General features: G+C 66.6%; 7 non-coding genes across 7 annotated transcripts; all 7 read left to right on the top strand.

The window, feature by feature from the left end:
- Nucleotides 1–2,652: 2,652 nt before the first annotated feature.
- Nucleotides 2,653–2,771, top strand: LOC132595866 (5S ribosomal RNA). The gene has a single exon (XR_009561975.1). It is a non-coding gene; the product is annotated as a 5S ribosomal RNA (ribosomal RNA).
- Nucleotides 2,772–5,467: 2,696 nt separating this feature from the next.
- On the top strand, nucleotides 5,468–5,586 carry LOC132595865 (5S ribosomal RNA). Its single transcript, XR_009561974.1, has one exon. It is a non-coding gene; the product is annotated as a 5S ribosomal RNA (ribosomal RNA).
- A 2,696-nt stretch (nucleotides 5,587–8,282) lies between these two features.
- On the top strand, nucleotides 8,283–8,401 carry LOC132595863 (5S ribosomal RNA). Its single transcript, XR_009561972.1, has one exon. It is a non-coding gene; the product is annotated as a 5S ribosomal RNA (ribosomal RNA).
- A 2,696-nt stretch (nucleotides 8,402–11,097) lies between these two features.
- On the top strand, nucleotides 11,098–11,216 carry LOC132595862 (5S ribosomal RNA). Its single transcript, XR_009561971.1, has one exon. It is a non-coding gene; the product is annotated as a 5S ribosomal RNA (ribosomal RNA).
- A 932-nt stretch (nucleotides 11,217–12,148) lies between these two features.
- On the top strand, nucleotides 12,149–12,267 carry LOC132595861 (5S ribosomal RNA). The gene has a single exon (XR_009561970.1). It is a non-coding gene; the product is annotated as a 5S ribosomal RNA (ribosomal RNA).
- A 2,696-nt stretch (nucleotides 12,268–14,963) lies between these two features.
- On the top strand, nucleotides 14,964–15,082 carry LOC132595860 (5S ribosomal RNA). Its single transcript, XR_009561969.1, has one exon. It is a non-coding gene; the product is annotated as a 5S ribosomal RNA (ribosomal RNA).
- Nucleotides 15,083–17,778: 2,696 nt separating this feature from the next.
- On the top strand, nucleotides 17,779–17,897 carry LOC132595859 (5S ribosomal RNA). The gene has a single exon (XR_009561968.1). It is a non-coding gene; the product is annotated as a 5S ribosomal RNA (ribosomal RNA).
- Nucleotides 17,898–20,311: the final 2,414 nt, after the last annotated feature.

Genomic DNA, 20,311 nt, shown 5'->3' with positions numbered 1-20,311 from the left:
CGGGGGGGCCGCCGGCTCCGCCCCCGCCGAGCCCCGCTGCAGGCAGTAGTCAAGGTGGGTTTACCTGCCCGAGCAGGAAGCTTGGGCGATGGCAGAAGTGGGAAGAAACTCTTGAGCACAGGTTCTTGGGATCCACGGAGCAGCGCATGCACATGCGATGGGTGCCTACACAGCTGGCTTGCTTGTCTGTGGGGAAAGGCGAGATGGGTCAGGGCCTGGGTTCCTGAGGGGCTGAGAATCAAAGCAGGGATAGAAGAAAGGGGACAGGCCCACATCCCCTGAACCCACGCCGGCGCCCACTCACCTTTGTGGAAAATACGATTGAAAAGTGCCCGCAAGAATCTCTTCAGATGCCTCCAGAGTTGAGGCAAGAAGGGGAGGGGGGAGGCCGGGAGCAGGGTGAGCCCTGAAATCCAACCCTTGTCCCGGTCACACCCCAGCAGCCCTCCCACCTCAGCCCCTTCAAGACCCCAGGGCTCCCCCAACCGCGCTGCACAGATCCTGCCCTGACCATAGTCACCATGTTGATCCCCACGTTGAGCAAGATGAAGCTGACCGGGATCAGAAGAATTGAGTATCCTTGCTCCTGGCATTTCCTGGGGATGGGGCCAGTGAACGGCTCGGCTCGGTAGTAGTTTCGCTCACCCATGGCCGTTGGTCCCAGGACTGCCTGGGCCCTCTGCCCTCCAGTTTTAACTGGGAGCCAGACTGGGTCATAATGGGGCAGGTGGTGAGGTCACAGTGAGGGAGGGGGATGAAAAGGAGGGCCCAGAGTGGCATTCCCTGGTAACCAGGGTCAGGTAAGCTGAGCCTGGACAGTCAAACAGGGCCCGGTGGCCGGCATACATCCCCTCGAGCGGTCATTCATTCGCTCACCGCCCGCTGACTCACTTGTTCAAATGACACATTGCGTCTCTTGGCCCCTCTTGAGACTAGGAAGACCTTGGCCTCAGAGGCCTGCTGAAGGCCTGGCTGGAGTCCAGAGCCTCAGCCTTCTTCATGCCCTTCACTGGGCCTGGAGCTGGACCTGCCCAGATGTGGAACCTCCCAGTTTGGAAGCAACTTCTTGTATGAGGCTCTCTGTGGACAGGGACAGCTGAGACACAGAGGAGGTGCCCAGAGACCAGGGGTTTGGAGTCTGCAGCTGCAGATGTACTTAGTGCATGGTATAGGACCAGGAGGGGCCTGCTGGCAGAACTGTGGCCACTAAACCAAAGGGACCCTCAGGCCAAGAAGGGGACACTGGCTTCTTATTGCAGGAAGCCAAGCGCAGGGACCCAGGCTGGCAGAAGGAGTGGTGCTTCCAAGCCACAGACCACCAATGTTTCCTGGACTCTGGCGCTCTTTATTCCTCTCTCCATGCCCTGCCGCCCCCTGCCCCTGCCCCCATTTGCTGCTGGTAAGTTCACTTTCCCAGTCTGGCTCCCGTGCAGAGAGGGCCTGGAGGCCGAGGTGGAAGGTAGCAGCGAGTTGGCCCGCGCTTGGCCCTCCTGCGGTTGCCGCTTCAGCACCAGACTGTCATACACCTGGTAGTTGGCATTGCCTCCCGGGTTCCGGCTGAGTGGCATGAAGGTGGGCGGGGGTGGAGGGTGCTCGGTAGCCTGGACGTCGGGCAGGAGGTGAGAGGGGCGGAGGAGCAGCGCTGAGCTGGGAGCCGGGGCCCGCTGGTCCAAGGCCTCGGCCAGTACCGTGAGGGAGGCGGAGGTGGCCACAGGGCGCCGCAAGGGCAGGATCTCAGCCCATTCGGCCGCCGGGTGCCGCACCTCGTGGGGATCGCGGGAGTAATCCAAGTGTCCCGTGGAGGGATGCAGGCTGCGGTTGGACTCGCTGTGAGCACAGCTGGGGAGGCTACGTCTGTGGGCCGGTGGGGTGTCGCGCTACCAGGCGTCGGGCCGGTAGACCCGAGGCAACAGAGCGGATGGAGGCTCAGAGCCCTCCAGACCCAGACTCCGCCATGGGCCCAGTTGCCGTCCTTTCGGCCCGCGAGCCCCTCGACCTGCACCTGGCCGCCCCCACCGGCGCCCAGCCCCGGCGCCGCCACCTGTGTGCCGGTATGTCCCTCCACAGCTCCCTCCGTCAAAAGCCCCCCCCCACCCCGCCCCTCTGGCGTGTCACCGCGGCCGGGTGCGGGAGCGGGATCGAGGGCAGGGGCCGCTTCCCCGGGCCTGCCGGCCACCAGGGGCGGGGTCCTGAGCTCGGCGGGGGGTGTGGGGGCAAGGGTGGCCTTGCCGGGGCTGAGGGGCCGTGGCGACTCAATGGTGGCTCCCGGTGGCTTCGGGCCAGCTGCTGTCGGGCAGGAGGGCCGGCCCGGGCTGCGGCCGGGCTGCGCCTAGGGCCGCGTGGGCGGGCAGGGCCGATGCCCAAGGGACCGCGGGCCCCGGGCCCTGAAGCCTCCGGGGCCACGTCCCTGTGAGCGACGTGCGGGATCTTGGGCGGGGCGCCAAGCGCCGAAGGGTTTGCTGGGTCACGGCCGCCCTGGGCTGGGAGGTGGTCGCCAAACCCTCCGCCGCCGCCCGATACCCGAGACCTCCGTTGCCCCTGCCTGGGCGGGCGAGGGGGCCCTGCCGGGGCGGGCCGGCCGCCAGGCTGGCGTTAAGGCGCCAGCGCCAGCGAAACTGGGCCTCAAGAGGCCGCCCGCGGCCCCCCGCCCCCGTCTACGGCCATACCACCCTGAACGCGCCCGATCTCGTCTGATCTCGGAAGCTAAGCAGGGTCGGGCCTGGTTAGTACTTGGATGGGAGACCGCCTGGGAATACCGGGTGCTGTAGGCTTTTTGCCTCCCGCTCCGCCCGCCTTCTCCTTTACTCGCCCGCGGCGGGGGGGCCGCCGGCTCCGCCCCCGCCGAGCCCCGCTGCAGGCAGTAGTCAAGGTGGGTTTACCTGCCCGAGCAGGAAGCTTGGGCGATGGCAGAAGTGGGAAGAAACTCTTGAGCACAGGTTCTTGGGATCCACGGAGCAGCGCATGCACATGCGATGGGTGCCTACACAGCTGGCTTGCTTGTCTGTGGGGAAAGGCGAGATGGGTCAGGGCCTGGGTTCCTGAGGGGCTGAGAATCAAAGCAGGGATAGAAGAAAGGGGACAGGCCCACATCCCCTGAACCCACGCCGGCGCCCACTCACCTTTGTGGAAAATACGATTGAAAAGTGCCCGCAAGAATCTCTTCAGATGCCTCCAGAGTTGAGGCAAGAAGGGGAGGGGGGAGGCCGGGAGCAGGGTGAGCCCTGAAATCCAACCCTTGTCCCGGTCACACCCCAGCAGCCCTCCCACCTCAGCCCCTTCAAGACCCCAGGGCTCCCCCAACCGCGCTGCACAGATCCTGCCCTGACCATAGTCACCATGTTGATCCCCACGTTGAGCAAGATGAAGCTGACCGGGATCAGAAGAATTGAGTATCCTTGCTCCTGGCATTTCCTGGGGATGGGGCCAGTGAACGGCTCGGCTCGGTAGTAGTTTCGCTCACCCATGGCCGTTGGTCCCAGGACTGCCTGGGCCCTCTGCCCTCCAGTTTTAACTGGGAGCCAGACTGGGTCATAATGGGGCAGGTGGTGAGGTCACAGTGAGGGAGGGGGATGAAAAGGAGGGCCCAGAGTGGCATTCCCTGGTAACCAGGGTCAGGTAAGCTGAGCCTGGACAGTCAAACAGGGCCCGGTGGCCGGCATACATCCCCTCGAGCGGTCATTCATTCGCTCACCGCCCGCTGACTCACTTGTTCAAATGACACATTGCGTCTCTTGGCCCCTCTTGAGACTAGGAAGACCTTGGCCTCAGAGGCCTGCTGAAGGCCTGGCTGGAGTCCAGAGCCTCAGCCTTCTTCATGCCCTTCACTGGGCCTGGAGCTGGACCTGCCCAGATGTGGAACCTCCCAGTTTGGAAGCAACTTCTTGTATGAGGCTCTCTGTGGACAGGGACAGCTGAGACACAGAGGAGGTGCCCAGAGACCAGGGGTTTGGAGTCTGCAGCTGCAGATGTACTTAGTGCATGGTATAGGACCAGGAGGGGCCTGCTGGCAGAACTGTGGCCACTAAACCAAAGGGACCCTCAGGCCAAGAAGGGGACACTGGCTTCTTATTGCAGGAAGCCAAGCGCAGGGACCCAGGCTGGCAGAAGGAGTGGCGCTTCCAAGCCACAGACCACCAATGTTTCCTGGACTCTGGCGCTCTTTATTCCTCTCTCCATGCCCTGCCGCCCCCTGCCCCTGCCCCCATTTGCTGCTGGTAAGTTCACTTTCCCAGTCTGGCTCCCGTGCAGAGAGGGCCTGGAGGCCGAGGTGGAAGGTAGCAGCGAGTTGGCCCGCGCTTGGCCCTCCTGCGGTTGCCGCTTCAGCACCAGACTGTCATACACCTGGTAGTTGGCATTGCCTCCCGGGTTCCGGCTGAGTGGCATGAAGGTGGGCGGGGGTGGAGGGTGCTCGGTAGCCTGGACGTCGGGCAGGAGGTGAGAGGGGCGGAGGAGCAGCGCTGAGCTGGGAGCCGGGGCCCGCTGGTCCAAGGCCTCGGCCAGTACCGTGAGGGAGGCGGAGGTGGCCACAGGGCGCCGCAAGGGCAGGATCTCAGCCCATTCGGCCGCCGGGTGCCGCACCTCGTGGGGATCGCGGGAGTAATCCAAGTGTCCCGTGGAGGGATGCAGGCTGCGGTTGGACTCGCTGTGAGCACAGCTGGGGAGGCTACGTCTGTGGGCCGGTGGGGTGTCGCGCTACCAGGCGTCGGGCCGGTAGACCCGAGGCACCAGAGCGGATGGAGGCTCAGAGCCCTCCAGACCCAGACTCCGCCATGGGCCCAGTTGCCGTCCTTTCGGCCCGCGAGCCCCTCGACCTGCACCTGGCCGCCCCCACCGGCGCCCAGCCCCGGCGCCGCCACCTGTGTGCCGGTATGTCCCTCCACAGCTCCCTCCGTCAAAAGCCCCCCCCCACCCCGCCCCTCTGGCATGTCACCGCGGCCGGGTGCGGGAGCGGGATCGAGGGCAGGGGCCGCTTCCCCGGGCCTGCCGGCCACCAGGGGCGGGGTCCTGAGCTCGGCGGGGGGTGTGGGGGCAAGGGTGGCCTTGCCGGGGCTGAGGGGCCGTGGCGACTCAATGGTGGCTCCCGGTGGCTTCGGGCCAGCTGCTGTCGGGCAGGAGGGCCGGCCCGGGCTGCGGCCGGGCTGCGCCTAGGGCCGCGTGGGCGGGCAGGGCCGATGCCCAAGGGACCGCGGGCCCCGGGCCCTGAAGCCTCCGGGGCCACGTCCCTGTGAGCGACGTGCGGGATCTTGGGCGGGGCGCCAAGCGCCGAAGGGTTTGCTGGGTCACGGCCGCCCTGGGCTGGGAGGTGGTCGCCAAACCCTCCGCCGCCGCCCGATACCCGAGACCTCCGTTGCCCCTGCCTGGGCGGGCGAGGGGGCCCTGCCGGGGCGGGCCGGCCGCCAGGCTGGCGTTAAGGCGCCAGCGCCAGCGAAACTGGGCCTCAAGAGGCCGCCCGCGGCCCCCCGCCCCCGTCTACGGCCATACCACCCTGAACGCGCCCGATCTCGTCTGATCTCGGAAGCTAAGCAGGGTCGGGCCTGGTTAGTACTTGGATGGGAGACCGCCTGGGAATACCGGGTGCTGTAGGCTTTTTGCCTCCCGCTCCGCCCGCCTTCTCCTTTACTCGCCCGCGGCGGGGGGGCCGCCGGCTCCGCCCCCGCCGAGCCCCGCTGCAGGCAGTAGTCAAGGTGGGTTTACCTGCCCGAGCAGGAAGCTTGGGCGATGGCAGAAGTGGGAAGAAACTCTTGAGCACAGGTTCTTGGGATCCACGGAGCAGCGCATGCACATGCGATGGGTGCCTACACAGCTGGCTTGCTTGTCTGTGGGGAAAGGCGAGATGGGTCAGGGCCTGGGTTCCTGAGGGGCTGAGAATCAAAGCAGGGATAGAAGAAAGGGGACAGGCCCACATCCCCTGAACCCACGCCGGCGCCCACTCACCTTTGTGGAAAATACGATTGAAAAGTGCCCGCAAGAATCTCTTCAGATGCCTCCAGAGTTGAGGCAAGAAGGGGAGGGGGGAGGCCGGGAGCAGGGTGAGCCCTGAAATCCAACCCTTGTCCCGGTCACACCCCAGCAGCCCTCCCACCTCAGCCCCTTCAAGACCCCAGGGCTCCCCCAACCGCGCTGCACAGATCCTGCCCTGACCATAGTCACCATGTTGATCCCCACGTTGAGCAAGATGAAGCTGACCGGGATCAGAAGAATTGAGTATCCTTGCTCCTGGCATTTCCTGGGGATGGGGCCAGTGAACGGCTCGGCTCGGTAGTAGTTTCGCTCACCCATGGCCGTTGGTCCCAGGACTGCCTGGGCCCTCTGCCCTCCAGTTTTAACTGGGAGCCAGACTGGGTCATAATGGGGCAGGTGGTGAGGTCACAGTGAGGGAGGGGGATGAAAAGGAGGGCCCAGAGTGGCATTCCCTGGTAACCAGGGTCAGGTAAGCTGAGCCTGGACAGTCAAACAGGGCCCGGTGGCCGGCATACATCCCCTCGAGCGGTCATTCATTCGCTCACCGCCCGCTGACTCACTTGTTCAAATGACACATTGCGTCTCTTGGCCCCTCTTGAGACTAGGAAGACCTTGGCCTCAGAGGCCTGCTGAAGGCCTGGCTGGAGTCCAGAGCCTCAGCCTTCTTCATGCCCTTCACTGGGCCTGGAGCTGGACCTGCCCAGATGTGGAACCTCCCAGTTTGGAAGCAACTTCTTGTATGAGGCTCTCTGTGGACAGGGACAGCTGAGACACAGAGGAGGTGCCCAGAGACCAGGGGTTTGGAGTCTGCAGCTGCAGATGTACTTAGTGCATGGTATAGGACCAGGAGGGGCCTGCTGGCAGAACTGTGGCCACTAAACCAAAGGGACCCTCAGGCCAAGAAGGGGACACTGGCTTCTTATTGCAGGAAGCCAAGCGCAGGGACCCAGGCTGGCAGAAGGAGTGGCGCTTCCAAGCCACAGACCACCAATGTTTCCTGGACTCTGGCGCTCTTTATTCCTCTCTCCATGCCCTGCCGCCCCCTGCCCCTGCCCCCATTTGCTGCTGGTAAGTTCACTTTCCCAGTCTGGCTCCCGTGCAGAGAGGGCCTGGAGGCCGAGGTGGAAGGTAGCAGCGAGTTGGCCCGCGCTTGGCCCTCCTGCGGTTGCCGCTTCAGCACCAGACTGTCATACACCTGGTAGTTGGCATTGCCTCCCGGGTTCCGGCTGAGTGGCATGAAGGTGGGCGGGGGTGGAGGGTGCTCGGTAGCCTGGACGTCGGGCAGGAGGTGAGAGGGGCGGAGGAGCAGCGCTGAGCTGGGAGCCGGGGCCCGCTGGTCCAAGGCCTCGGCCAGTACCGTGAGGGAGGCGGAGGTGGCCACAGGGCGCCGCAAGGGCAGGATCTCAGCCCATTCGGCCGCCGGGTGCCGCACCTCGTGGGGATCGCGGGAGTAATCCAAGTGTCCCGTGGAGGGATGCAGGCTGCGGTTGGACTCGCTGTGAGCACAGCTGGGGAGGCTACGTCTGTGGGCCGGTGGGGTGTCGCGCTACCAGGCGTCGGGCCGGTAGACCCGAGGCAACAGAGCGGATGGAGGCTCAGAGCCCTCCAGACCCAGACTCCGCCATGGGCCCAGTTGCCGTCCTTTCGGCCCGCGAGCCCCTCGACCTGCACCTGGCCGCCCCCACCGGCGCCCAGCCCCGGCGCCGCCACCTGTGTGCCGGTATGTCCCTCCACAGCTCCCTCCGTCAAAAGCCCCCCCCCACCCCGCCCCTCTGGCGTGTCACCGCGGCCGGGTGCGGGAGCGGGATCGAGGGCAGGGGCCGCTTCCCCGGGCCTGCCGGCCACCAGGGGCGGGGTCCTGAGCTCGGCGGGGGGTGTGGGGGCAAGGGTGGCCTTGCCGGGGCTGAGGGGCCGTGGCGACTCAATGGTGGCTCCCGGTGGCTTCGGGCCAGCTGCTGTCGGGCAGGAGGGCCGGCCCGGGCTGCGGCCGGGCTGCGCCTAGGGCCGCGTGGGCGGGCAGGGCCGATGCCCAAGGGACCGCGGGCCCCGGGCCCTGAAGCCTCCGGGGCCACGTCCCTGTGAGCGACGTGCGGGATCTTGGGCGGGGCGCCAAGCGCCGAAGGGTTTGCTGGGTCACGGCCGCCCTGGGCTGGGAGGTGGTCGCCAAACCCTCCGCCGCCGCCCGATACCCGAGACCTCCGTTGCCCCTGCCTGGGCGGGCGAGGGGGCCCTGCCGGGGCGGGCCGGCCGCCAGGCTGGCGTTAAGGCGCCAGCGCCAGCGAAACTGGGCCTCAAGAGGCCGCCCGCGGCCCCCCGCCCCCGTCTACGGCCATACCACCCTGAACGCGCCCGATCTCGTCTGATCTCGGAAGCTAAGCAGGGTCGGGCCTGGTTAGTACTTGGATGGGAGACCGCCTGGGAATACCGGGTGCTGTAGGCTTTTTGCCTCCCGCTCCGCCCGCCTTCTCCTTTACTCGCCCGCGGCGGGGGGGCCGCCGGCTCCGCCCCCGCCGAGCCCCGCTGCAGGCAGTAGTCAAGGTGGGTTTACCTGCCCGAGCAGGAAGCTTGGGCGATGGCAGAAGTGGGAAGAAACTCTTGAGCACAGGTTCTTGGGATCCACGGAGCAGCGCATGCACATGCGATGGGTGCCTACACAGCTGGCTTGCTTGTCTGTGGGGAAAGGCGAGATGGGTCAGGGCCTGGGTTCCTGAGGGGCTGAGAATCAAGGCAGGGATAGAAGAAAGGGGACAGGCCCACATCCCCTGAACCCACGCCGGCGCCCACTCACCTTTGTGGAAAATACGATTGAAAAGTGCCCGCAAGAATCTCTTCAGATGCCTCCAGAGTTGAGGCAAGAAGGGGAGGGGGGAGGCCGGGAGCAGGGTGAGCCCTGAAATCCAACCCTTGTCCCGGTCACACCCCAGCAGCCCTCCCACCTCAGCCCCTTCAAGACCCCAGGGCTCCCCCAACCGCGCTGCACAGATCCTGCCCTGACCATAGTCACCATGTTGATCCCCACGTTGAGCAAGATGAAGCTGACCGGGATCAGAAGAATTGAGTATCCTTGCTCCTGGCATTTCCTGGGGATGGGGCCAGTGAACGGCTCGGCTCGGTAGTAGTTTCGCTCACCCATGGCCGTTGGTCCCAGGACTGCCTGGGCCCTCTGCCCTCCAGTTTTAACTGGGAGCCAGACTGGGTCATAATGGGGCAGGTGGTGAGGTCACAGTGAGGGAGGGGGATGAAAAGGAGGGCCCAGAGTGGCATTCCCTGGTAACCAGGGTCAGGTAAGCTGAGCCTGGACAGTCAAACAGGGCCCGGTGGCCGGCATACATCCCCTCGAGCGGTCATTCATTCGCTCACCGCCCGCTGACTCACTTGTTCAAATGACACATTGCGTCTCTTGGCCCCTCTTGAGACTAGGAAGACCTTGGCCTCAGAGGCCTGCTGAAGGCCTGGCTGGAGTCCAGAGCCTCAGCCTTCTTCATGCCCTTCACTGGGCCTGGAGCTGGACCTGCCCAGATGTGGAACCTCCCAGTTTGGAAGCAACTTCTTGTATGAGGCTCTCTGTGGACAGGGACAGCTGAGACACAGAGGAGGTGCCCAGAGACCAGGGGTTTGGAGTCTGCAGCTGCAGATGTACTTAGTGCATGGTATAGGACCAGGAGGGGCCTGCTGGCAGAACTGTGGCCACTAAACCAAAGGGACCCTCAGGCCAAGAAGGGGACACTGGCTTCTTATTGCAGGAAGCCAAGCGCAGGGACCCAGGCTGGCAGAAGGAGTGGCGCTTCCAAGCCACAGACCACCAATGTTTCCTGGACTCTGGCGCTCTTTATTCCTCTCTCCATGCCCTGCCGCCCCCTGCCCCTGCCCCCACTTGCTGCTGGTAAGTTCATTTTCCCAGTCTGGCTCCCGTGCAGAGAGGGCCTGGAGGCCGAGGTGGAAGGTAGCAGCGAGTTGGCCCGCGCTTGGCCCTCCTGCGGTTGCCGCTTCAGCACCAGACTGTCATACACCTGGTAGTTGGCATTGCCTCCCGGGTTCCGGCTGAGTGGCATGAAGGTGGGCGGGGGTGGAGGGTGCTCGGTAGCCTGGACGTCGGGCAGGAGGTGAGAGGGGCGGAGGAGCAGCGCTGAGCTGGGAGCCGGGGCCCGCTGGTCCGAGGCCTCGGCCAGTACCGTGAGGGAGGCGGAGGTGGCCACAGGGCGCCGCAAGGGCAGGATCTCAGCCCATTCGGCCGCCGGGTGCCGCACCTCGTGGGGATCGCGGGAGTAATCCAAGTGTCCCGTGGAGGGATGCAGGCTGCGGTTGGACTCGCTGTGAGCACAGCTGGGGAGGCTACGTCTCTGGGCCGGTGGGGTGTCGCGCTACCAGGCGTCGGGCCGGTAGACCCGAGGCAACAGAGCGGATGGAGGCTCAGAGCCCTCCAGACCCAGACTCCGCCATGGGCCCAGTTGCCGTCCTTTCGGCCCGCGAGCCCCTCGACCTGCACCTGGCCGCCCCCACCGGCGCCCAGCCCCGGCGCCGCCACCTGTGTGCCGGTGTGTCCCTCCACAGCTCCCTCCGTCAAAAGCCCCCCCCCACCCCGCCCCTCTGGCGTGTCACCGCGGCCGGGTGCGGGAGCGGGATCGAGGGCAGGGGCCGCTTCCCCGGGCCTGCCGGCCACCAGGGGCGGGGTCCTGAGCTCGGCGGGGGGTGTGGGGGCAAGGGTGGCCTTGCCGGGGCTGAGGGGCCGTGGCGACTCAATGGTGGCTCCCGGTGGCTTCGGGCCAGCTGCTGTCGGGCAGGAGGGCCGGCCCGGGCTGCGGCCGGGCTGCGCCTAGGGCCGCGTGGGCGGGCAGGGCCGATGCCCAAGGGACCGCGGGCCCCGGGCCCTGAAGCCTCCGGGGCCACGTCCCTGTGAGCGACGTGCGGGATCTTGGGCGGGGCGCCAAGCGCCGAAGGGTTTGCTGGGTCACGGCCGCCCTGGGCTGGGAGGTGGTCGCCAAACCCTCCGCCGCCGCCCGATACCCGAGACCTCCGTTGCCCCTGCCTGGGCGGGCGAGGGGGCCCTGCCGGGGCGGGCCGGCCGCCAGGCTGGCGTTAAGGCGCCAGCGCCAGCGAAACTGGGCCTCAAGAGGCCGCCCGCGGCCCCCCGCCCCCGTCTACGGCCATACCACCCTGAACGCGCCCGATCTCGTCTGATCTCGGAAGCTAAGCAGGGTCGGGCCTGGTTAGTACTTGGATGGGAGACCGCCTGGGAATACCGGGTGCTGTAGGCTTTTTGCCTCCCGCTCCGCCCGCCTTCTCCTTTACTCGCCCGCGGCGGGGGCCGCCGGCTCCGCCCCCGCCGGGCCCCGCTGCAGGCCCCACCTCCTCAGGCCCCTCCCACCACGGCGCGCGCCGGCGGGGTCGCTCCCCGCCGGCCCGGCCGGCCAGGCGGCCAGAAGGCGGCCCTGGAAGGCAGGCGCACCCCAGACGCTCCCGGGGTGGCTGGCCCGGACCCAGACTCCGCCGCGGGCCCAGTTGCCGTCCTTTCGGCCCGCGAGCCCCTCGACCTGCACCTGGCCGCCCCCACCGGCGCCCAGCCCCGGCGCCGCCACCTGTGTGCCGGTGTGTCCCTCCACAGCTCCCTCCGACAAAAGCCCCCCCCCACCCCGCCCCTCTGGCGTGTCACCGCGGCCGGGTGCGGGAGCGGGATCGAGGGCAGGGGCCGCTTCCCCGGGCCTGCCGGCCACCAGGGGCGGGGTCCTGAGCTCGGCGGGGGGTGTGGGGGCAAGGGTGGCCTTGCCGGGGCTGAGGGGCCGTGGCGACTCAATGGTGGCTCCCGGTGGCTTCGGGCCAGCTGCTGTCGGGCAGGAGGGCCGGCCCGGGCTGCGGCCGGGCTGCGCCTAGGGCCGCGTGGGCGGGCAGGGCCGATGCCCAAGGGACCGCGGGCCCCGGGCCCTGAAGCCTCCGGGGCCACGTCCCTGTGAGCGACGTGCGGGATCTTGGGCGGGGCGCCAAGCGCCGAAGGGTTTGCTGGGTCACGGCCGCCCTGGGCTGGGAGGTGGTCGCCAAACCCTCCGCCGCCGCCCGATACCCGAGACCTCCGTTGCCCCTGCCTGGGCGGGCGAGGGGGCCCTGCCGGGGCGGGCCGGCCGCCAGGCTGGCGTTAAGGCGCCAGCGCCAGCGAAACTGGGCCTCAAGAGGCCGCCCGCGGCCCCCCGCCCCCGTCTACGGCCATACCACCCTGAACGCGCCCGATCTCGTCTGATCTCGGAAGCTAAGCAGGGTCGGGCCTGGTTAGTACTTGGATGGGAGACCGCCTGGGAATACCGGGTGCTGTAGGCTTTTTGCCTCCCGCTCCGCCCGCCTTCTCCTTTACTCGCCCGCGGCGGGGGGGCCGCCGGCTCCGCCCCCGCCGAGCCCCGCTGCAGGCAGTAGTCAAGGTGGGTTTACCTGCCCGAGCAGGAAGCTTGGGCGATGGCAGAAGTGGGAAGAAACTCTTGAGCACAGGTTCTTGGGATCCACGGAGCAGCGCATGCACATGCGATGGGTGCCTACACAGCTGGCTTGCTTGTCTGTGGGGAAAGGCGAGATGGGTCAGGGCCTGGGTTCCTGAGGGGCTGAGAATCAAAGCAGGGATAGAAGAAAGGGGACAGGCCCACATCCCCTGAACCCACGCCGGCGCCCACTCACCTTTGTGGAAAATACGATTGAAAAGTGCCCGCAAGAATCTCTTCAGATGCCTCCAGAGTTGAGGCAAGAAGGGGAGGGGGGAGGCCGGGAGCAGGGTGAGCCCTGAAATCCAACCCTTGTCCCGGTCACACCCCAGCAGCCCTCCCACCTCAGCCCCTTCAAGACCCCAGGGCTCCCCCAACCGCGCTGCACAGATCCTGCCCTGACCATAGTCACCATGTTGATCCCCACGTTGAGCAAGATGAAGCTGACCGGGATCAGAAGAATTGAGTATCCTTGCTCCTGGCATTTCCTGGGGATGGGGCCAGTGAACGGCTCGGCTCGGTAGTAGTTTCGCTCACCCATGGCCGTTGGTCCCAGGACTGCCTGGGCCCTCTGCCCTCCAGTTTTAACTGGGAGCCAGACTGGGTCATAATGGGGCAGGTGGTGAGGTCACAGTGAGGGAGGGGGATGAAAAGGAGGGCCCAGAGTGGCATTCCCTGGTAACCAGGGTCAGGTAAGCTGAGCCTGGACAGTCAAACAGGGCCCGGTGGCCGGCATACATCCCCTCGAGCGGTCATTCATTCGCTCACCGCCCGCTGACTCACTTGTTCAAATGACACATTGCGTCTCTTGGCCCCTCTTGAGACTAGGAAGACCTTGGCCTCAGAGGCCTGCTGAAGGCCTGGCTGGAGTCCAGAGCCTCAGCCTTCTTCATGCCCTTCACTGGGCCTGGAGCTGGACCTGCCCAGATGTGGAACCTCCCAGTTTGGAAGCAACTTCTTGTATGAGGCTCTCTGTGGACAGGGACAGCTGAGACACAGAGGAGGTGCCCAGAGACCAGGGGTTTGGAGTCTGCAGCTGCAGATGTACTTAGTGCATGGTATAGGACCAGGAGGGGCCTGCTGGCAGAACTGTGGCCACTAAACCAAAGGGACCCTCAGGCCAAGAAGGGGACACTGGCTTCTTATTGCAGGAAGCCAAGCGCAGGGACCCAGGCTGGCAGAAGGAGTGGTGCTTCCAAGCCACAGACCACCAATGTTTCCTGGACTCTGGCGCTCTTTATTCCTCTCTCCATGCCCTGCCGCCCCCTGCCCCTGCCCCCATTTGCTGCTGGTAAGTTCACTTTCCCAGTCTGGCTCCCGTGCAGAGAGGGCCTGGAGGCCGAGGTGGAAGGTAGCAGCGAGTTGGCCCGCGCTTGGCCCTCCTGCGGTTGCCGCTTCAGCACCAGACTGTCATACACCTGGTAGTTGGCATTGCCTCCCGGGTTCCGGCTGAGTGGCATGAAGGTGGGCGGGGGTGGAGGGTGCTCGGTAGCCTGGACGTCGGGCAGGAGGTGAGAGGGGCGGAGGAGCAGCGCTGAGCTGGGAGCCGGGGCCCGCTGGTCCAAGGCCTCGGCCAGTACCGTGAGGGAGGCGGAGGTGGCCACAGGGCGCCGCAAGGGCAGGATCTCAGCCCATTCGGCCGCCGGGTGCCGCACCTCGTGGGGATCGCGGGAGTAATCCAAGTGTCCCGTGGAGGGATGCAGGCTGCGGTTGGACTCGCTGTGAGCACAGCTGGGGAGGCTACGTCTCTGGGCCGGTGGGGTGTCGCGCTACCAGGCGTCGGGCCGGTAGACCCGAGGCAACAGAGCGGATGGAGGCTCAGAGCCCTCCAGACCCAGACTCCGCCATGGGCCCAGTTGCCGTCCTTTCGGCCCGCGAGCCCCTCGACCTGCACCTGGCCGCCCCCACCGGCGCCCAGCCCCGGCGCCGCCACCTGTGTGCCGGTATGTCCCTCCACAGCTCCCTCCGTCAAAAGCCCCCCCCCACCCCGCCCCTCTGGCGTGTCACCGCGGCCGGGTGCGGGAGCGGGATCGAGGGCAGGGGCCGCTTCCCCGGGCCTGCCGGCCACCAGGGGCGGGGTCCTGAGCTCGGCGGGGGGTGTGGGGGCAAGGGTGGCCTTGCCGGGGCTGAGGGGCCGTGGCGACTCAATGGTGGCTCCCGGTGGCTTCGGGCCAGCTGCTGTCGGGCAGGAGGGCCGGCCCGGGCTGCGGCCGGGCTGCGCCTAGGGCCGCGTGGGCGGGCAGGGCCGATGCCCAAGGGACCGCGGGCCCCGGGCCCTGAAGCCTCCGGGGCCACGTCCCTGTGAGCGACGTGCGGGATCTTGGGCGGGGCGCCAAGCGCCGAAGGGTTTGCTGGGTCACGGCCGCCCTGGGCTGGGAGGTGGTCGCCAAACCCTCCGCCGCCGCCCGATACCCGAGACCTCCGTTGCCCCTGCCTGGGCGGGCGAGGGGGCCCTGCCGGGGCGGGCCGGCCGCCAGGCTGGCGTTAAGGCGCCAGCGCCAGCGAAACTGGGCCTCAAGAGGCCGCCCGCGGCCCCCCGCCCCCGTCTACGGCCATACCACCCTGAACGCGCCCGATCTCGTCTGATCTCGGAAGCTAAGCAGGGTCGGGCCTGGTTAGTACTTGGATGGGAGACCGCCTGGGAATACCGGGTGCTGTAGGCTTTTTGCCTCCCGCTCCGCCCGCCTTCTCCTTTACTCGCCCGCGGCGGGGGGGCCGCCGGCTCCGCCCCCGCCGAGCCCCGCTGCAGGCAGTAGTCAAGGTGGGTTTACCTGCCCGAGCAGGAAGCTTGGGCGATGGCAGAAGTGGGAAGAAACTCTTGAGCACAGGTTCTTGGGATCCACGGAGCAGCGCATGCACATGCGATGGGTGCCTACACAGCTGGCTTGCTTGTCTGTGGGGAAAGGCGAGATGGGTCAGGGCCTGGGTTCCTGAGGGGCTGAGAATCAAAGCAGGGATAGAAGAAAGGGGACAGGCCCACATCCCCTGAACCCACGCCGGCGCCCACTCACCTTTGTGGAAAATACGATTGAAAAGTGCCCGCAAGAATCTCTTCAGATGCCTCCAGAGTTGAGGCAAGAAGGGGAGGGGGGAGGCCGGGAGCAGGGTGAGCCCTGAAATCCAACCCTTGTCCCGGTCACACCCCAGCAGCCCTCCCACCTCAGCCCCTTCAAGACCCCAGGGCTCCCCCAACCGCGCTGCACAGATCCTGCCCTGACCATAGTCACCATGTTGATCCCCACGTTGAGCAAGATGAAGCTGACCGGGATCAGAAGAATTGAGTATCCTTGCTCCTGGCATTTCCTGGGGATGGGGCCAGTGAACGGCTCGGCTCGGTAGTAGTTTCGCTCACCCATGGCCGTTGGTCCCAGGACTGCCTGGGCCCTCTGCCCTCCAGTTTTAACTGGGAGCCAGACTGGGTCATAATGGGGCAGGTGGTGAGGTCACAGTGAGGGAGGGGGATGAAAAGGAGGGCCCAGAGTGGCATTCCCTGGTAACCAGGGTCAGGTAAGCTGAGCCTGGACAGTCAAACAGGGCCCGGTGGCCGGCATACATCCCCTCGAGCGGTCATTCATTCGCTCACCGCCCGCTGACTCACTTGTTCAAATGACACATTGCGTCTCTTGGCCCCTCTTGAGACTAGGAAGACCTTGGCCTCAGAGGCCTGCTGAAGGCCTGGCTGGAGTCCAGAGCCTCAGCCTTCTTCATGCCCTTCACTGGGCCTGGAGCTGGACCTGCCCAGATGTGGAACCTCCCAGTTTGGAAGCAACTTCTTGTATGAGGCTCTCTGTGGACAGGGACAGCTGAGACACAGAGGAGGTGCCCAGAGACCAGGGGTTTGGAGTCTGCAGCTGCAGATGTACTTAGTGCATGGTATAGGACCAGGAGGGGCCTGCTGGCAGAACTGTGGCCACTAAACCAAAGGGACCCTCAGGCCAAGAAGGGGACACTGGCTTCTTATTGCAGGAAGCCAAGCGCAGGGACCCAGGCTGGCAGAAGGAGTGGTGCTTCCAAGCCACAGACCACCAATGTTTCCTGGACTCTGGCGCTCTTTATTCCTCTCTCCATGCCCTGCCGCCCCCTGCCCCTGCCCCCACTTGCTGCTGGTAAGTTCACTTTCCCAGTCTGGCTCCCGTGCAGAGAGGGCCTGGAGGCCGAGGTGGAAGGTAGCAGCGAGTTGGCCCGCGCTTGGCCCTCCTGCGGTTGCCGCTTCAGCACCAGACTGTCATACACCTGGTAGTTGGCATTGCCTCCCGGGTTCCGGCTGAGTGGCATGAAGGTGGGCGGGGGTGGAGGGTGCTCGGTAGCCTGGACGTCGGGCAGGAGGTGAGAGGGGCGGAGGAGCAGCGCTGAGCTGGGAGCCGGGGCCCGCTGGTCCAAGGCCTCGGCCAGTACCGTGAGGGAGGCGGAGGTGGCCACAGGGCGCCGCAAGGGCAGGATCTCAGCCCATTCGGCCGCCGGGTGCCGCACCTCGTGGGGATCGCGGGAGTAATCCAAGTGTCCCGTGGAGGGATGCAGGCTGCGGTTGGACTCGCTGTGAGCACAGCTGGGGAGGCTACGTCTGTGGGCCGGTGGGGTGTCGCGCTACCAGGCGTCGGGCCGGTAGACCCGAGGCAACAGAGCGGATGGAGGCTCAGAGCCCTCCAGACCCAGACTCCGCCATGGGCCCAGTTGCCGTCCTTTCGGCCCGCGAGCCCCTCGACCTGCACCTGGCCGCCCCCACCGGCGCCCAGCCCCGGCGCCGCCACCTGTGTGCCGGTATGTCCCTCCACAGCTCCCTCCGTCAAAAGCCCCCCCCCACCCCGCCCCTCTGGCGTGTCACCGCGGCCGGGTGCGGGAGCGGGATCGAGGGCAGGGGCCGCTTCCCCGGGCCTGCCGGCCACCAGGGGCGGGGTCCTGAGCTCGGCGGGGGGTGTGGGGGCAAGGGTGGCCTTGCCGGGGCTGAGGGGCCGTGGCGACTCAATGGTGGCTCCCGGTGGCTTCGGGCCAGCTGCTGTCGGGCAGGAGGGCCGGCCCGGGCTGCGGCCGGGCTGCGCCTAGGGCCGCGTGGGCGGGCAGGGCCGATGCCCAAGGGACCGCGGGCCCCGGGCCCTGAAGCCTCCGGGGCCACGTCCCTGTGAGCGACGTGCGGGATCTTGGGCGGGGCGCCAAGCGCCGAAGGGTTTGCTGGGTCACGGCCGCCCTGGGCTGGGAGGTGGTCGCCAAACCCTCCGCCGCCGCCCGATACCCGAGACCTCCGTTGCCCCTGCCTGGGCGGGCGAGGGGGCCCTGCCGGGGCGGGCCGGCCGCCAGGCTGGCGTTAAGGCGCCAGCGCCAGCGAAACTGGGCCTCAAGAGGCCGCCCGCGGCCCCCCGCCCCCGTCTACGGCCATACCACCCTGAACGCGCCCGATCTCGTCTGATCTCGGAAGCTAAGCAGGGTCGGGCCTGGTTAGTACTTGGATGGGAGACCGCCTGGGAATACCGGGTGCTGTAGGCTTTTTGCCTCCCGCTCCGCCCGCCTTCTCCTTTACTCGCCCGCGGCGGGGGGGCCGCCGGCTCCGCCCCCGCCGAGCCCCGCTGCAGGCAGTAGTCAAGGTGGGTTTACCTGCCCGAGCAGGAAGCTTGGGCGATGGCAGAAGTGGGAAGAAACTCTTGAGCACAGGTTCTTGGGATCCACGGAGCAGCGCATGCACATGCGATGGGTGCCTACACAGCTGGCTTGCTTGTCTGTGGGGAAAGGCGAGATGGGTCAGGGCCTGGGTTCCTGAGGGGCTGAGAATCAAGGCAGGGATAGAAGAAAGGGGACAGGCCCACATCCCCTGAACCCACGCCGGCGCCCACTCACCTTTGTGGAAAATACGATTGAAAAGTGCCCGCAAGAATCTCTTCAGATGCCTCCAGAGTTGAGGGAAGAAGGGGAGGGGGGAGGCCGGGAGCAGGGTGAGCCCTGAAATCCAACCCTTATCCCGGTCACACCCCAGCAGCCCTCCCACCTCAGCCCCTTCAAGACCCCAGGGCTCCCCCAACCGCGCTGCACAGATCCTGCCCTGACCATAGTCACCATGTTGATCCCCACGTTGAGCAAGATGAAGCTGACCGGGATCAGAAGAATTGAGTATCCTTGCTCCTGGCATTTCCTGGGGATGGGGCCAGTGAACGGCTCGGCTCGGTAGTAGTTTCGCTCACCCATGGCTGTTGGTCCCAGGACTGCCTGGGCCCTCTGCCCTCCAGTTTTAACTGGGAGCCAGACTGGGTCATAATGGGGCAGGTGGTGAGGTCACAGTGAGGGAGGGGGATGAAAAGGAGGGCCCAGAGTGGCATTCCCTGGTAACCAAGGTCAGGTAAGCTGAGCCTGGACAGTCAAACAGGGCCCGGTGGCCGGCATACATCCCCTCGAGTGGTCATTCATTCGCTCACCGCCCGCTGACTCACTTGTTCAAATGACACATTGCGTCTCTTGGCCCCTCTTGAGACTAGGAAGACCTTGGCCTCAGAGGCCTGCTGAAGGCCTGGCTGGAGTCCAGAGCCTCAGCCTTCTTCATGCCCTTCACTGGGCCTGGAGCTGGACCTGCCCAGATGTGGAACCTCCCAGTTTGGAAGCAACTTCTTGTATGAGGCTCTCTGTGGACAGGGACAGCTGAGACACAGAGGAGGTGCCCAGAGACCAGGGGTTTGGAGTCTGCAGCTGCAGATGTACTTAGTGCATGGTATAGGACCAGGAGGGGCCTGCTGGCAGAACTGTGGCCACTAAACCAAAGGGACCCTCAGGCCAAGAAGGGGACACTGGCTTCTTATTGCAGGAAGCCAAGCGCAGGGACCCAGGCTGGCAGAAGGAGTGGCGCTTCCAAGCCACAGACCACCAATGTTTCCTGGACTCTGGCGCTCTTTATTCCTCTCTCCATGCCCTGCCGCCCCCTGCCCCTGCCCCCACTTGCTGCTGGTAAGTTCATTTTCCCAGTCTGGCTCCCGTGCAGAGAGGGCCTGGAGGCCGAGGTGGAAGGTAGCAGCGAGTTGGCCCGCGCTTGGCCCTCCTGCGGTTGCCGCTTCAGCACCAGACTGTCATACACCTGGTAGTTGGCATTGCCTCCCGGGTTCCGGCTGAGTGGCATGAAGGTGGGCGGGGGTGGAGGGTGCTCGGTAGCCTGGACGTCGGGCAGGAGGTGAGAGGGGCGGAGGAGCAGCGCTGAGCTGGGAGCCGGGGCCCGCTGGTCCGAGGCCTCGGCCAGTACCGTGAGGGAGGCGGAGGTGGCCACAGGGCGCCGCAAGGGCAGGATCTCAGCCCATTCGGCCGCCGGGTGCCGCACCTCGTGGGGATCGCGGGAGTAATCCAAGTGTCCCGTGGAGGGATGCAGGCTGCGGTTGGACTCGCTGTGAGCACAGCTGGGGAGGCTACGTCTCTGGGCCGGTGGGGTGTCGCGCTACCAGGCGTCGGGCCGGTAGACCCGAGGCACCAGAGCGGATGGAGGCTCAGAGCCCTCCAGACCCAGACTCCGCCATGGGCCCAGTTGCCGTCCTTTCGGCCCGCGAGCCCCTCGACCTGCACCTGGCCGCCCCCACCGGCGCCCAGCCCCGGCGCCGCCACCTGTGTGCCGGTGTGTCCCTCCACAGCTCCCTCCGACAAAAGCCCCCCCCCACCCCGCCCCTCTGGCGTGTCACCGCGGCCGGGTGCGGGAGCGGGATCGAGGGCAGGGGCCGCTTCCCCGGGCCTGCCGGCCACCAGGGGCGGGGTCCTGAGCTCGGCGGGGTGTGTGGGGGCAAGGGTGGCCTTGCCGGGGCTGAGGGGCCGTGGCGACTCAATGGTGGCTCCTGGTGGCTTCGGGCCAGCTGCTGTCGGGCAGGAGGGCCGGCCGGGGCTGCGGCCGGGCTGTGCCTAGGGCCGCGTGGGCGGGCAGGGCCGATGCCCAAGGGACC

The sequence above is a fragment of the Globicephala melas genome, unplaced genomic scaffold, assembly GCF_963455315.2.
Source record: "Globicephala melas unplaced genomic scaffold, mGloMel1.2 SCAFFOLD_362, whole genome shotgun sequence".
Taxonomy (NCBI): Eukaryota; Metazoa; Chordata; class Mammalia; order Artiodactyla; family Delphinidae; genus Globicephala; species Globicephala melas.
This window is presented reverse-complemented; position numbering and strand designations above follow the sequence as displayed.